Source organism: Grammomys surdaster, unplaced genomic scaffold (assembly GCF_004785775.1).
Source record: "Grammomys surdaster isolate TR1022 unplaced genomic scaffold, NIH_TR_1.0 335, whole genome shotgun sequence".
Classification (NCBI taxonomy): domain Eukaryota; kingdom Metazoa; phylum Chordata; class Mammalia; order Rodentia; family Muridae; genus Grammomys; species Grammomys surdaster.
In genome coordinates this window covers 32,793-46,754 of record NW_021604754.1, presented here as the reverse complement: position 1 = coordinate 46,754, position 13,962 = coordinate 32,793, and positions in this window count along the sequence as shown.

Here is a 13,962-nt window from a genome sequence, read left to right as displayed (position 1 = left end):
CACATTTTTTTTTATCCATACTTCGTTTGAGAGACATTTAGGTTGTTTCCAGGTTTTAGTTAGTACAAATAATAAAGCTACTATGGACAGCTTTGGTATGGTGGAACATCTTTGAGCATACGCCAAAGAGTTTTATCATATCATAATTCAATGGTTCTATTTGTGCAGAAGGCAAGATAATCTTTGAGAATGAGTGTAGATGATAGAAAGGTTAACTGTGATACATTTTCAATTGTTGTTGCTGTACTGGGGATTTTATTGGCTGAACAAATAACATAACAGATATTCTGTAAGCACCTGTTGAGATGCTGAATCTTCTTTCCTTATACCTATTTACAAAGCATTTGCTTCCAGCTAGCAAGTAGAGAATCCCTCAGTAATCTACTTCAAAGACATGTAACCTTTTTGCCCTTATACAACCTTTAGTTCATGGGAGCTTTGATTGCATTTTTCTTTCACAAGATATCACACTCATTTATGACTTTTAGCAGTGACATGATAATACTTTTGGCTTATCGCTAGATATCTGATTAGCAAAAGACAGGAGATAAATCTGACTAAAATACCCTCTACTAACGTAAGCTTCACCTCGGTCAATATGGGACATCTAAAGATATTCCCTTTTAATGAGTAAGACTAAATTTATGCATCTGACTCCTCCTCCAAACAAAAATCAGGTATAAAATTATCAAGTGGGTTTATTAGTAATTTACAGACAGTACGTTACTCAAGAATAGGTGACTCTGACCCATTTACACAATGACTCAAAAAGGCTGTTAGTTTTAAGTAGGATCTGAATAGTGTTTTATGACTTAATTAGTAAAGGGTGATTTCAACTTGGTCTAGTAGATACAATGGTACCTGAACTAGTGGTAGTTAAGGATTCCACTTATAACATATAGTTTAAAAAGAACACATGATCACCTTCAGACCAAGAATGAGTATGCAGTTGACAAATGGGAAACTCTCTCTAGCAAACTTTCAACAGCCTTAAGTCATCATGAACTGGTAACTATTCTTGTTCTAAGATACAATTATTGTCTTAGGGAATATACATTCTTAGGTTCAAGTTATAAACACTGGTGTTATCTAGTTCATACACCATACAGCTATGTCTGTAGAGCAGTATTCTTTTATCTACCTATCTATCTATCTATCTATCTATCTATCTATCTATCTATCTATCTCTATCATTCTGAAAGAAAAAGTAAAACAATTGACCAATTGGTCCAATGGTACATGGTGCATACTCCTGCTACACTGTCTTCTTTCTCCCATCTTACATATATGTGGGATTATTTATGATAAGTTGACAAGAGGAAGGAAGGATACAGTGGCAGTGTATAGGTGGTTCTGTGCACTGTGTAGGCACTTGTGAATATAAACAGACACAGCACTGTAGTACTGCCATCCAAAGTCCCTGAGGGAGAATTATCAAAGAAAATCATCCCAGTGCATGAAACTTAAGCTGTTGAAACTTTGCTAGAGAGAGTTTACCATTTATCAACTGCATACTGATTCTTGGTCTGAAGGTGATTATTTATGTATGTGATAAGAGATTTAGAAGGACATGACTGTAAAATGTTGACAAGAATCATTTGGGGAAAGACATGTGGTTAGGTAATTTTCTTTGTTTCAGATTCTTTACTGTTAATGCCTTTAGGAGTCATAATTGGCTAAAAAGCAAGGTTAAGACAAGAAAAAGAAATATGTAGCAAGAATGTCAATTCTAAAAATAATACAATAACCCTAACATTTTCATTTTATATAGCAGTGGTCATCTTGATATATTGATCCCACTAACTTATAGATTACATGCTATGCCAAGAAATAGAATGCTTTTATAGCTACTATACCAAATAAAGATAACATCTTAGGACAATGCCTTTACTTAGAAAAGGTAGAGTTAGAATTTACATAATACTTTGGTCAACTCAAACTTACATATTTTATATTTACAGCAATGCCTTTTATTTTAATTTAGTGTTGCAAACAACATGGTGAAGTCACGGTTCATACAATGCAGCTAAACATTTCATGAGTGTGAAATGTGAATTTAGATATGGAAAATTGTTATTTCTAATTGTTTAGCATGAAAATTTTATCAGAATTTCTGACTTTATATTAAAAAGACAAAAAAGGACATGCCACTTGCAAAGATAAGTGAAAAAATTTTCTGCCCTCCACTATTCTTAGATTATTGTTGCAGACAATTGTATCCTTGAAAATTTGTCTTCAGTACACTTACCCATTTTTGTAGTATTTCTCATTATGAGCTGAAATCTTTCTTTGAAATTTTAGGATTGACAGTTAAAACACAAGATGACCATAATATATGTTAAACATGAATAGGAGCTAAATTATTTATGTTTATCTGAAATTCATATTGAACTAGATACTTTGTGTCTTATCTGCTAAAACTAGCAATTCCATTTTTTATACTTATTGACTAAAGGACATGATAGAGAAGCAGAGGGGAGATTTCTTCTTTCCTCATGCTGAAAATGAATTCTTCTTTCCATCCAATTATGATTATTATCTAAGGACGAAAGTTTGTATCAGATCCTATATGTAAAATAAATATTATTAACTAATTGATAATATTATATAAATATTATTATATATAAATATTATTCAAATCCTGAAAAGAGAAGATGTCACTAAACTGTTCTAGGATAAAGTGAAGCTCAAACTTTCATAGAAGCTCATAAAAGGGAACCCTTAGTCTCACGGTAGAACAAACTTAGAGCACAAGTTAAAGACAGAATGTAACAGTTCTTGCTGGTGGAGACAGGAGGGCTTAACTCAAAAGGCAAGCATGGAGGAGACTCATGGTTTCAAAAGGATTGAAAGAAGTGACAGTGACATGCAAAGTTAAAAAATAATCAGTTTTCTGATCAGTGTCTTATTTCTTTCATTAATTTATCAAAATATTTACTTTTACATTTCCTCTCCAAAAAAACAAAAATATCTTTTGTTTGACAAAATTCAATTTCTAAGATGAATGAAATAACTCAAAAATCAAAATGTTTCAAATCTGTCTTTGAAAACAGTACTATTAAAGGAAACTTGTGACTATCTAAAAGGGTGCTGCTGTTGTTCCCAACTGTTGAGGCAAATATACATAATGACAGAAACCAACCAGATGTTGTCTTTTTATTCTATAGATGTTATGCTCATGATTTAGCTTTGCAACATAAACTCTAATTGGTAGGATGAACGCTTCTCTTTGATGAGTAACATGTTTATTATAACTAGTTTCTAGATTAAGCTCTCAAGGTCATTGTGTAGTAGAAGGATTGAGAGGATCCTTAGCACCATGCTTCCCCTGATTTACTGAATTTCTCAAATCTGACACAAATCAGCCATCTGGAGTACAAGAGCACACTCCCACAAACTCATTCCTGTTTGTGCTACTTTTCTTCTGAATCTCAAAAATCGTAAAGAAATAATGGTAGTGGATAATAAGAATCAGGGGTGAGGAAAGGAGTATGCATTGGGAAGCAGCTTGCAAGTAGCTAAGCAAAAGCTGGAAATTTATGATAACATTAGTCATATGCCGTTAACTTTTTCATTGCACAAACTAGGAAGTAAAAGAAGGTAGTGCCATTGAATCCAGATGTTCAGAGAAACACAAAATTTAACCACCAGTCTTGGATGTACAAGAGATCATCTTTCCTAGCTTGTGGACCCCACAAAAAGTAAGGGTAATAATGACCATTAAAGATTCTGTGCATACATATTATAGGCATTTCTTCTTAACATACAATAATCATGGTCTTTATTTTTATTAGCAATAAAATATTTTATCACAATACCTTATTTCTATGAAAATGCTTTGGTGGATGATTCTATATAAGCATCCCATAAAGAAATTAGTCTTCATGAGCAAAAGTACAGTTTGTTTCTTCTTCCATGTATCCTCTTGTTAAACTTGTACTTGTGTGGCTCTAGCCTGGAGCATATTACTTAACCATTTTGTACTCTGTTTATCTTTCATAAAGAATGACATCATGAATTTGTGGTCAGTTCACCTTCATATTGAGGATTACAAAAGTAAATTCTTCAGTGAAAAGATGAATGTAAAGAAGAAAGTGTTGGAGATGGTAAATATTATCATTTGATTCTTTAGAATAGTAGTGACAGTCGCTATAGCAGTGATGGTCACATATGCTAAGTAAAAGGAGTTATATCACTATCATATCAAACAGGAAGAAGAAACGTTCTCTTAAGAATGTAACATTTCCGTTTATTGGAATTGTTATACTCTTGTTTGAGAGTAGATTTTAATTAACTGTAAATGTATGTAATAAACAATAGGACATACACTACTTATCAAAAAAAAATGAGATGCTGGCAGAATAGAGAAAGGATGGGGGCACAAACCACCTATGTAAACATAAACAAAGCTAAAGATGACACAGTGATAAGAATTTGTTAAACATAGTTTAGCAAACTATGACGAGAACAAAACATATTGTAAATATCAACATTTTCCTAACCATATTGTTTCCTTTTTCTTAATATTCCAAAAGTTCTTTTCTAAAAAATGAGAGCCTTTCTGTGTAGAAATCTTCCTCTAGATGTTTTTGAACTACATCTGCCTGTAGTAAATGTCCCTTTCCCTAAAAAAACAAGCAATAAACAGAATGATTATATGAATAGAAGAGATAAAACTTAGTATGTGTTAACTTAGGTATGATTAATGTAATCACCATTGAAAGGCCGATGATTTCTCAGCAGTTATTTGCAAACTAAGAATATTTAACTGTTTTCATAACTATAAAAAATTCCTTTCAATATAGACATAATTGAATTAAATTAAATGTGTTGGCCAACCACTGTCTAATTAGAGCTAAGATATGTTCTACGTGATGGAGCCCATGTCTAACACTCCTCTGTGGCCAAGAACCTAAAATTAGATAGGCCAAGGACCTACAGGAAAGCTAAACACTATCATTCTGCCAAAGGAATATAGCAACAAAATGACTCCTAATGACATTATAATACTTATACATCATGTATTTCTCAGCCTTCATCAGAGAGGCTCCCATCTGCTGTAGATGGGAAGAAACACAGCGTCTCACAACTGAAGAATGTGTATAGAAGTTGAGAAACCTTGGAGAGGTCAGTCCTAAATGGGGTGTTTCCCTCAAATACCTAAACTTAGGGCCCAAGGAACTTTGATAAAGAAGAAGAAGATTGTAAGAAGCAATGGGAATGGATGTCTTTTAGAGTCAACAAGGCCTTCTAGACTCAACAGGCTAACACATATGAACTAAAGAGATTGTGGCAGCATGCATAGGGCTTGCATATGTCTAAGCCAGGAGGGGTCCCAGAGTTGAAAGAGGAAGTGAATATTTACCGTATCTTTAACACAAAAGCTATCTCCAATTGACAGCAAGTCATGAAGTAAAATATTAGTTTCCTCCAGGAGATTGCCACTATGCAAAGGCAGGTTCCCATTCCCAACAGAATGGCTAATACAAAATGAACTCAATGGCATTTTTAGAGTTTTTATGGGATTTCTACACATGCTAATGTGTGTTTCAGCATCTCTATGTGTTTCTTGTGCTTTATCTTTGGTTCCTTTTCTTGATTATTTGCTTGTTTTTCCCTATTCTGGTGTGTGTCTGTATGTTTGGCATTTAAAAAAAATAGTTATTTCATTTTTTTTATAATTGTTATTTTTTTTTAAATTCCAGTTGTTGCTCCCTCCTGGCCTGCTCTCTCTGGGGCCTTATTCCATTCCTCCTCCCCCTTGTCTCCAAGAGAATTCCTCCTACCAGGCCTCCCCACTCCCTGTGGCCTTAAAAGTTTGGTGCATCTTCTCCCACTGAGGCCAGACCAAGCAGTCTTCTGCTGAATATGTGTTGAGGGCCTTGAACCAGCTAGTGTATGCTGCTCTCTCAGTGTCTGAAATCTCAGGGATCCAGGTTAGTTGAGACTTCTGGTCTTCCTGTGAAGTTGCCCATCTCCTCAGCTTCTTCCTGCCTTTCCCTAATTCAACCACAGGCCAACGGTTATGTATAAGTATATATCTGTCTCAGTCAGCTGCTTGTTGGGCCTCTCAGAGGACTGCCATTCTAGGCTCCTGTATGTAAGCACACTATGACAACAGTAATAGTTTCATGTCATGAAGCCTACTCTTGAGATGGATCCCAAGTTGGACTGGTCACTGGACTGACTGCCTTTCCCTCCGTCTCTTCTCCATTACTGTCCCTGCAGTTCTTTTAGACAGGAACAATTTTGGGTCAGAATTTTTTATTGTGAGATGGCAACCTCATCTCTCTATTACGACCCAGCTACACCACTTTTGGGCATATACCCAAAAGTTGTTCTATCATGACACAGGGGCACATGTTCCATATGTTCATAGCAGGTATATATATGATAGTCAGAAGCTAGAAACAACCCAGGTATCCCACAATGGAAGAATGGATACAGAAAATGTGGTTCATTTACACAATGTAGTACTACTCAGTTATTAAGAATGAGGGTATCATGAGTTTTGCAGGCAAATTGATAGAACTAAAAAATATCATCTTGATGAGGTAACTCAGACCGAAAACTCACTACTAAGTGGATATTAATAAAAAATTACATAATACGTAGGATAAAATTTACAGAACTCAAGAAGGTTAACAAGCAGAAGGAACCAAGTAAGGATGCTTCAATCCCACTTGGGAGAGAGAAGAAAGCAATCACAGGAGGCAAAGGGAGGGAGGGACATGTTTGGGAGAGGGGTGGGAGAGGGGGAAAAGGGAACATGATCAGGTATGGGGGAAAGACAGGATAGAAGCCCTGAGGGCCAGTAGGATGGACATAAATATGCACCCTGGGGGGGGGGGGATGTCAGAGGCCGGGGGGGGGGGGGGGTAAGAGACTCTAAGGACTCAAAGGGAAGGGCCTTAGCTGAAATACCAATGCCCAACAATGGGAAGAGGGAACTCATAGATTCCACCTCCAGTAGAAAGAACATCAAGTGGCTTTCTTTTTAATGGGAGAGAAAAAGAAAAGGTGTAGATTTGGTGTCTGGGGATGTGGGGAAGATTTGGAAGGAGTTTGGAGATGGGAAATCATAATCAGAATGTATTGTATGAAATAAATCTATATTCAATAAAAATTTAAATTATATGAAAACAAAACTGATTATGCAGCTATGTCAAGAATTAAAGCAGCAGCAGCATCAACAACAACAATGGCAACAATAACAACAACAACAGCAATAACAACAAGCCCCAGAGCTAAAAGGGTTGAGAAAGCAATAGCATATTAGCACTGCTTAGCCATTTCACCTTAAATGTATGAAATGAGACAATTATTTTTAGAAATGCATTGGTAGTACTACATATATGATATAAAGAAACATCTGAAGATGAGTAGAACTTGCCATACAGAGATTACTGCCAAAGCTATATTTGCAACAGACTTTTCTTATAAATTACTCTCAAATTGCATGCTGTCTTTACTAGTAATATGTGGAATGACCCCCAAACTGGAAGCTAATGTCACTAACCAAAGTCCCAAAATATGGAAGAATAATATAAATTATTGGAAGCTGAGATAGTGCTCACTTTATTTGGCAGAAAGTGTTGAGAGTTGAAGTTTAGTATTTCAAAGCTGCTTCTGCTACTTAGATGAGGAGCTCATTTGTAGAGGAATTTTAATCCAGCAACATGGCTGCTTGGGATGGAATACAGACTGTTGTTGAAATTATTTAATACTGACCTGAGGTTTTTACCCAGCCTTGATCATTTCATTCTTGGATAAAAAACACATACAACCTTTATACTTATAGTATGTCTTGCATAGTACAGAGCTGAGTAGCTATCTGCCTTCTATGTTACTAGAATCACCATTCCTATTGATCACCCCTAGTTATGACTCAGTATTTATTATGTTTCATCTGAGCAGCTCTTAACTCCAATTGTCCAGCCCTCAGGGCCATGTTTTTATGACTCACCTAACCCATAGTGGCTTCTCATTTCTCCTCCTGTACCTTCTTCTTCTTTCCTGTGGTTCTCTTATGACTCCAAGCCTGGAAAACCTCACCCATGTCTTCTCTGCCCAGCTATTGGCTGTTGACATCTTTATTTACCAATCAGAAATAATTTGGAGGCAGGGTCACTTAGGCCTACACATAGACTCTAGGTCTTGAGGCCCACATTTAACATTAAAACAGACAACAACATCAAACCTCAACAAGGGACACACTTGTAGAACACATTTTTAATACCAAACAATGTAGGTAAGGTTAGTTTATAGAAGGAAGCAGTCATGTTTAAAAACTCTGTCTAATTGAGGGGCAGACAAAGTGACAGATCAAAGAAAGATTTGGCAGAATAAGTCAGAGATAAGATCTGCCCAAATCTCGGAACAGGCAGGAAAGGGAGGCTATTTAAGAGAGCAAGGCAGGAAGACAGAGTTCTTTTCAGTCAGTTGAGTTCAGTGCAGTGAAGTTGAGTCAGTCAGCTGGGAGTAAGTGGAAAGTCAACACAATGGAGTTGGTTCATGGCAGTTCAGTTGGTTGCAGTTCATCTTGGAGAAGAGGCAGTTTTTACTGGGAAATTTTTACAGACAGCTTGCAGAGAGAATAAGCTAGACACAAATGAAGACAGAGTGATCCACAGAATGAGAGGGAATCAGAAAATTAGAACACTTTGCTAGACTTAATTTTGATGCCAAGCAGAACAATTGAGTGAGAAGTCAGATTGAATCAGTTATCTTGGACAGAAGTTTGAGCCAGAACTGCTGAGTTGAACCAGGCAGCCAGCAATCAAAGTGAGCTAAAGGGTGAATTTATTCAACAGTAAGCTCTCAAGATGACAATTACATCAAAAGAATAAAAGTTATGTTTATACTCATTATATCAATGAATTTGCTTGGTGAGAATATGTTGAACTATGTAACGGCCGTTCCATTTGTAACGGCCATCAGGTTCTGTTACTTTGTAAAGGCCGGCCAGTTCTGCTGCTCCGGTCTGCAGGTCAGGGTCTAGCAAGAGAGAGAGTGGGGACGGAGGAAGGGCGAAAAAGGGGCGAGAGACACAAAAGATAGATACAAGACAGAGTCCGGTGGAGTCTCTTCAAGTCTCTTCTTTATTCTCCTCTCTTCTTGTATATTCTCCTCACTCCTTCAGTCTCCTGACACCTCCCACACATAGAAAGGAAATCCTGGGTATTTATACCCTTTACCACGTGTCTTGCCCTCATGGACAAGCTCAACTGAAGGCACTATGTCACGTGCCTTGTAGCCATGGATACCAGGAGCACCTTGCAGCTGGGGGCACTAAACAGTGTAATAAGATGTTTATCAGAGTGCGCTCAGCTTTTGCAGGCTGTTGAAAACAAGTCTCTTGTCAGGGTATATGGCTCGAGATGGCTGTAAAGATGATAGCCACTTTCGGCTAGGAGTCGGCTCCCAACAGAACTATATTTCTATGACTTTTATAAATTTTGTATATCCTTCACCCATAATTTTTGTAGATAAAATTTACACATGTATGCAAACCATGAGTAAATACCTGAGAAGAAATTATAGGTGAAAATAAGAATTTTTTCAAACGTAATGCAAAGTGAAATTGTTAAAGTTCCAGAGAGAAATGATCATCTAGTGACACTATTGTTAGAGGGTGAGGATATCAATCACTATTAGAGCAGATAGTCATGGAAGATATGTGTTCAGTCCCCAGAATGGTAGCCAAAACAAAACAAAACAAAAGATTATCAGGATAGAAATCACCCTATTGAGTCAAATAGTGAAAAAAGTGTTCATATTATCTACAAAGGCATATAAATAGGAAAGAAGTTACATTTATTTATTTATGATTTATTATGTAAATCTAGGTCTAGTATCAAGAAGTCTGAAGAACAAATTGAGCATTTTGAAAAAGCCTTGTAATAGAAAGTATATTCATAGGTATAGGAGAAATAAGACAAAGAGAACATTCATCTTACTGATGATGAACTGTGTCTATCATAGCTTGGTTCTGGAGACATGACTGAGGTGATGTGGCAATGGCAATGAAGAATGGATATATATATATATATATATATATATATATGCATGAAAGCTCAGATTAGATGAGATGTTCTTATTCTGATAGAGGGGCACCAGACATGCAACAAGCAGGAAACTCACCCTGTTTATTATGGACAGAACAGCTGGGGAGAGGATTTAGCTGGCCTCTTATAGGGAACAGTCTCAGGTCCAGTCATCCTGGAGAAAAAGCTGAGGTTGCTAAGTTTATTCACATACTACCTACATCACCACACTGGCCAGAAAAGACTTTGCTGATTTTTATGTGTCAGAGGCATTGGTCCTTGACAATAACAAACTTTCATGGAAGGCTCCCTTCTCTCCTTAAACATTCATTTATGCCTTCATCAGCTCCTCACAGCAGGTGGTTAAGGATTATTTTTAAAATCATAGCGGAGGTGGCAGAACTTCAATTGTTCTTTCCTTATTAATAGATCAAAGTTAAATGGAAGGACTATCAATATAAGGTGGAGGGGATAAAATGTGAGGGCAATTCACAGTTTTATACTTTAGACTCCTTTTTATACTTTAGGTCTCAGGTAAAGTTAGTTATTTTTATGGTGCTGGAAATCTTGCTGGTGGTGTATGTATGATGGTACTCCACTATCAAAGACAGGAAGTGAAATAAGGGATCTGGGAAGGTCATAGTTTTTTTAAACTTTTTTTGTTATTATTTTGTTTAGTTTATATTTTGTTTTGTTTGTTTATTTGCTTTTTTTTTAGACAGGATTTTACTATGTATCCTTAGCTGCCCTGGAACTCACTCTGTAGAGTAGGCTGGACATGAGTTCATAGATCTGATCACGTCTGCCTTCCAAGTACTGTAATTAAAGGATTATGTCACCACTAAAGGGCTTGAATTTTTTGTTAGTAGTACATGGATAGTATTTTAATATTTATAAATAATATACATTTTAATTCTTAGAGGAAACTAAACTAAGTAGTTTCCCTAACACTGTCTTTATCAGGAAGGTAATATACATGAAAGTTATTAATTTATTTTACTGAATTCTTACAATATATTAATTCCTATATATTTTAGCAGTTTCCATTTTCAGAATAGGAAATTATAAGTGGTTCAAGATTATGCAGCTAATAAAAGTTAAGTGATCTAAGGTTTATAAGCATTTTATTATATCTTAGGATATAATTGCTTACATTTGGAAAATATATGTTAGGGTTTTTTGTTTTTGTTTGTGTTTTTTTTGTTTTGTTTTTGTTTTTTGTTTTGAGAAAACAGATATAGAGAATCATGATGTAGCTATGACATGATCATAAACTTGAGGAAGTCTTCTAGACAGTCCATATCTCTTCCCTTCTCTTTCTTTCTCCTTTTAATCCTGCTGTCTTTGATTCTACTGCAGAGATGGATGACTGGCAGCAGAGAGGTCTTGCTAAATGCTGTATAGTAAATCCAGGTTCCATGCTGACTCCCTGCTTATTTGAAACATGTCAACTGCCTTCTAGCTTTTGATCGTCTGTTCCTTGCCACAGGGAGGAAGAAAGACACATGGTACCTGGAATCATGGAGCTCCTAGCTAATTTTAATCCAGATCTTGGTGTTATAGAGTACTGTAGTATGCAAGAAAACATGATGACACGACCCCATTGTAAGTAGCATTGAAGTCCACAAGAGCTATCTTTAAAGTCAGAACTGAAGACTGTTCATATCATAATATCACATTGTCCACTGCAAATAGACCTAATTTTATTTGTTAAAAATGAATAAGTAAAAAATTGGTATGCATAAGTGAATGTGAGTAAGCCAGGAATTAAGACAGTGCATATGGACATATGGAGCAAGAAATGAAAAAGCTTTGTGGAGTAGGGTAGGGGATACTTTCATGTACTTTAATATATGAGTATTTTCTGAATGCTAAGACATTGGAAAGCACAATGAGTTTAACGGTGTTCTGAATCCAAGAATAGAATATTAAATTTTCAAAACTATGCATAATTTCAGAAAGATATGAGATATGATTTGGAAGAAGTAAGTTTTAGCAATACTGGTGTTGAAGATGAGGAATAAATAAAAGATGTGCTATTCAGACAAAATCTTTCAGCAATCTTTAGAGAATGCTGGAAAATGGGCTTTCCTGTTGTGAGTTTGTATTTACCATTCTGGAAGTGATAGTTTAAATGTGGTTGTAGTTACCACACTGTGAGATAATTGAGGAGCTTCATTTATTCATTAGATCTCCCTTAGATTTGGATAGTCCCTGTGAATGAAAAGTTAAGGAAGCTGTAGAAATTTCTGCAGGAGAAATTACATAAGGCAATGGAATCACTGAGTCTTAAAACCGTTGAAAGAAAATCAGTACTAAGAAGTAATGGGTTTAGTCTTTTCTTACCATAAAATTTTTGTATCATAGTCCCTGTTATGGACTCATTTAAGGAAGTCTAGTAGCTACTTGCTGAAGATATCATCTATCCTTCATAGAGCCACACATTTTTATATTGTTACAATGTGGTGCGTGCTTTGCTCTCAGTACTTGGCTTTACGTTTGAGTGTGCACTACCGTCATAGTGCTAAGAACAGTGGGGATGTCAAACTAACTTGTGTGGTTGTAAGATTCAGTTACTTATTTTTAATGTCAGTCAATGTTTAAGCCTCATGATTTCTGGTCATATTTGAGGATCCTAAAGGAACAAATACAAATGGAATTGGAAGTGTGGTAAATTTATACATTCTACCTAGTGGCAGCCCCAAGGTTTGAGTTACTGTAAGTCAGTATCCTGTTTTTGTTGTTGTTGTTGTTGTTTTGTTCTGTTTGTTTGTTTGTATGTTTCAGCCAGAATTAGACATTTATTTCTTCCATTGGAAGAAACTGGTATCTGCCAACAATAGCTTTATGCTTGTCAGTTTAGTCAATACTAAATTGACCTGGGCAAAATCAGAGTTTCTTATTACCACTCTAACAGAAAACTTCCAATCTAAAATTCATAGGTAGATTTTTAATACTAATATATGAACATAATATAGAAACTACAGTTAATAGCATCCTTACATAAATATTTAAAATTTTGATTTTGTAAAGTAATTTAAAATCATTTTGAATATATTCCTTAGATATTTTGATGCAAAGTTTTCTATTTCCAGAATGCAATGCCAATTTTAAGTTTGCATATCAGGAAAAAATATTTAGTTTTATGAGAAAAACATAAAACAAAGCTTATCCCTCCCAGTATCAAACAGAAAGAAGAAATGAACATGTCTAACTTAGATACTTAAAGTAAAATGATCTTAACTACTGATAATAATGTTAATTTAAAACTATCATTTATTGATGAAAATGTTATATTCTCTTGGAACATACGCCTGGTTGTATAAAAGATGTCTTGCCTGAGACCTTAAGTTTTATTTGGTTCACAGATGCCTTCCAGAATCACATAAGAGAAATCAGTCCAAGTTGATGAGTGAACTATCAGCAGGCAGCCTCCAGGGATCTTCTTATCATGGAGAACTGCCTTACTCAAGGTCATATTCTTCTTAGAGTAACCCACTTCTAAGACTGAATTGAAGATAGGCCATTTGAGCTTCTCATGGCTATTCTGACAGGTAGTTTTAGCTTATGAGTTCCCTGTGGAGTTGCCTGGTGTGCATCACAACAGACCTCTTACTCTGATCAACTTGTCTCTCCATCTCTTCCACAGTTGTGAGGACCAAGGGAATTCTTTAATAAACACTCTTGCCACTGAATGTCATCTTCAAATCTGCTTTCTGCAAAGTTCCAGGAGTCAGTGTTTTGATGTTGTTGTTTTCCTTTAGTGCTTCTGTTTTTATGTTTAAAATGTCTGTACAGCAAAGGAAAAAATTTAGGAAAGAGATAGCTTGCAGAAAGTGGGAGAAAGATTAACTACAGATGAGATAAGGGATTAATATTTAGAATAGCTATATATATTCCAAATAAGCAAAGCATA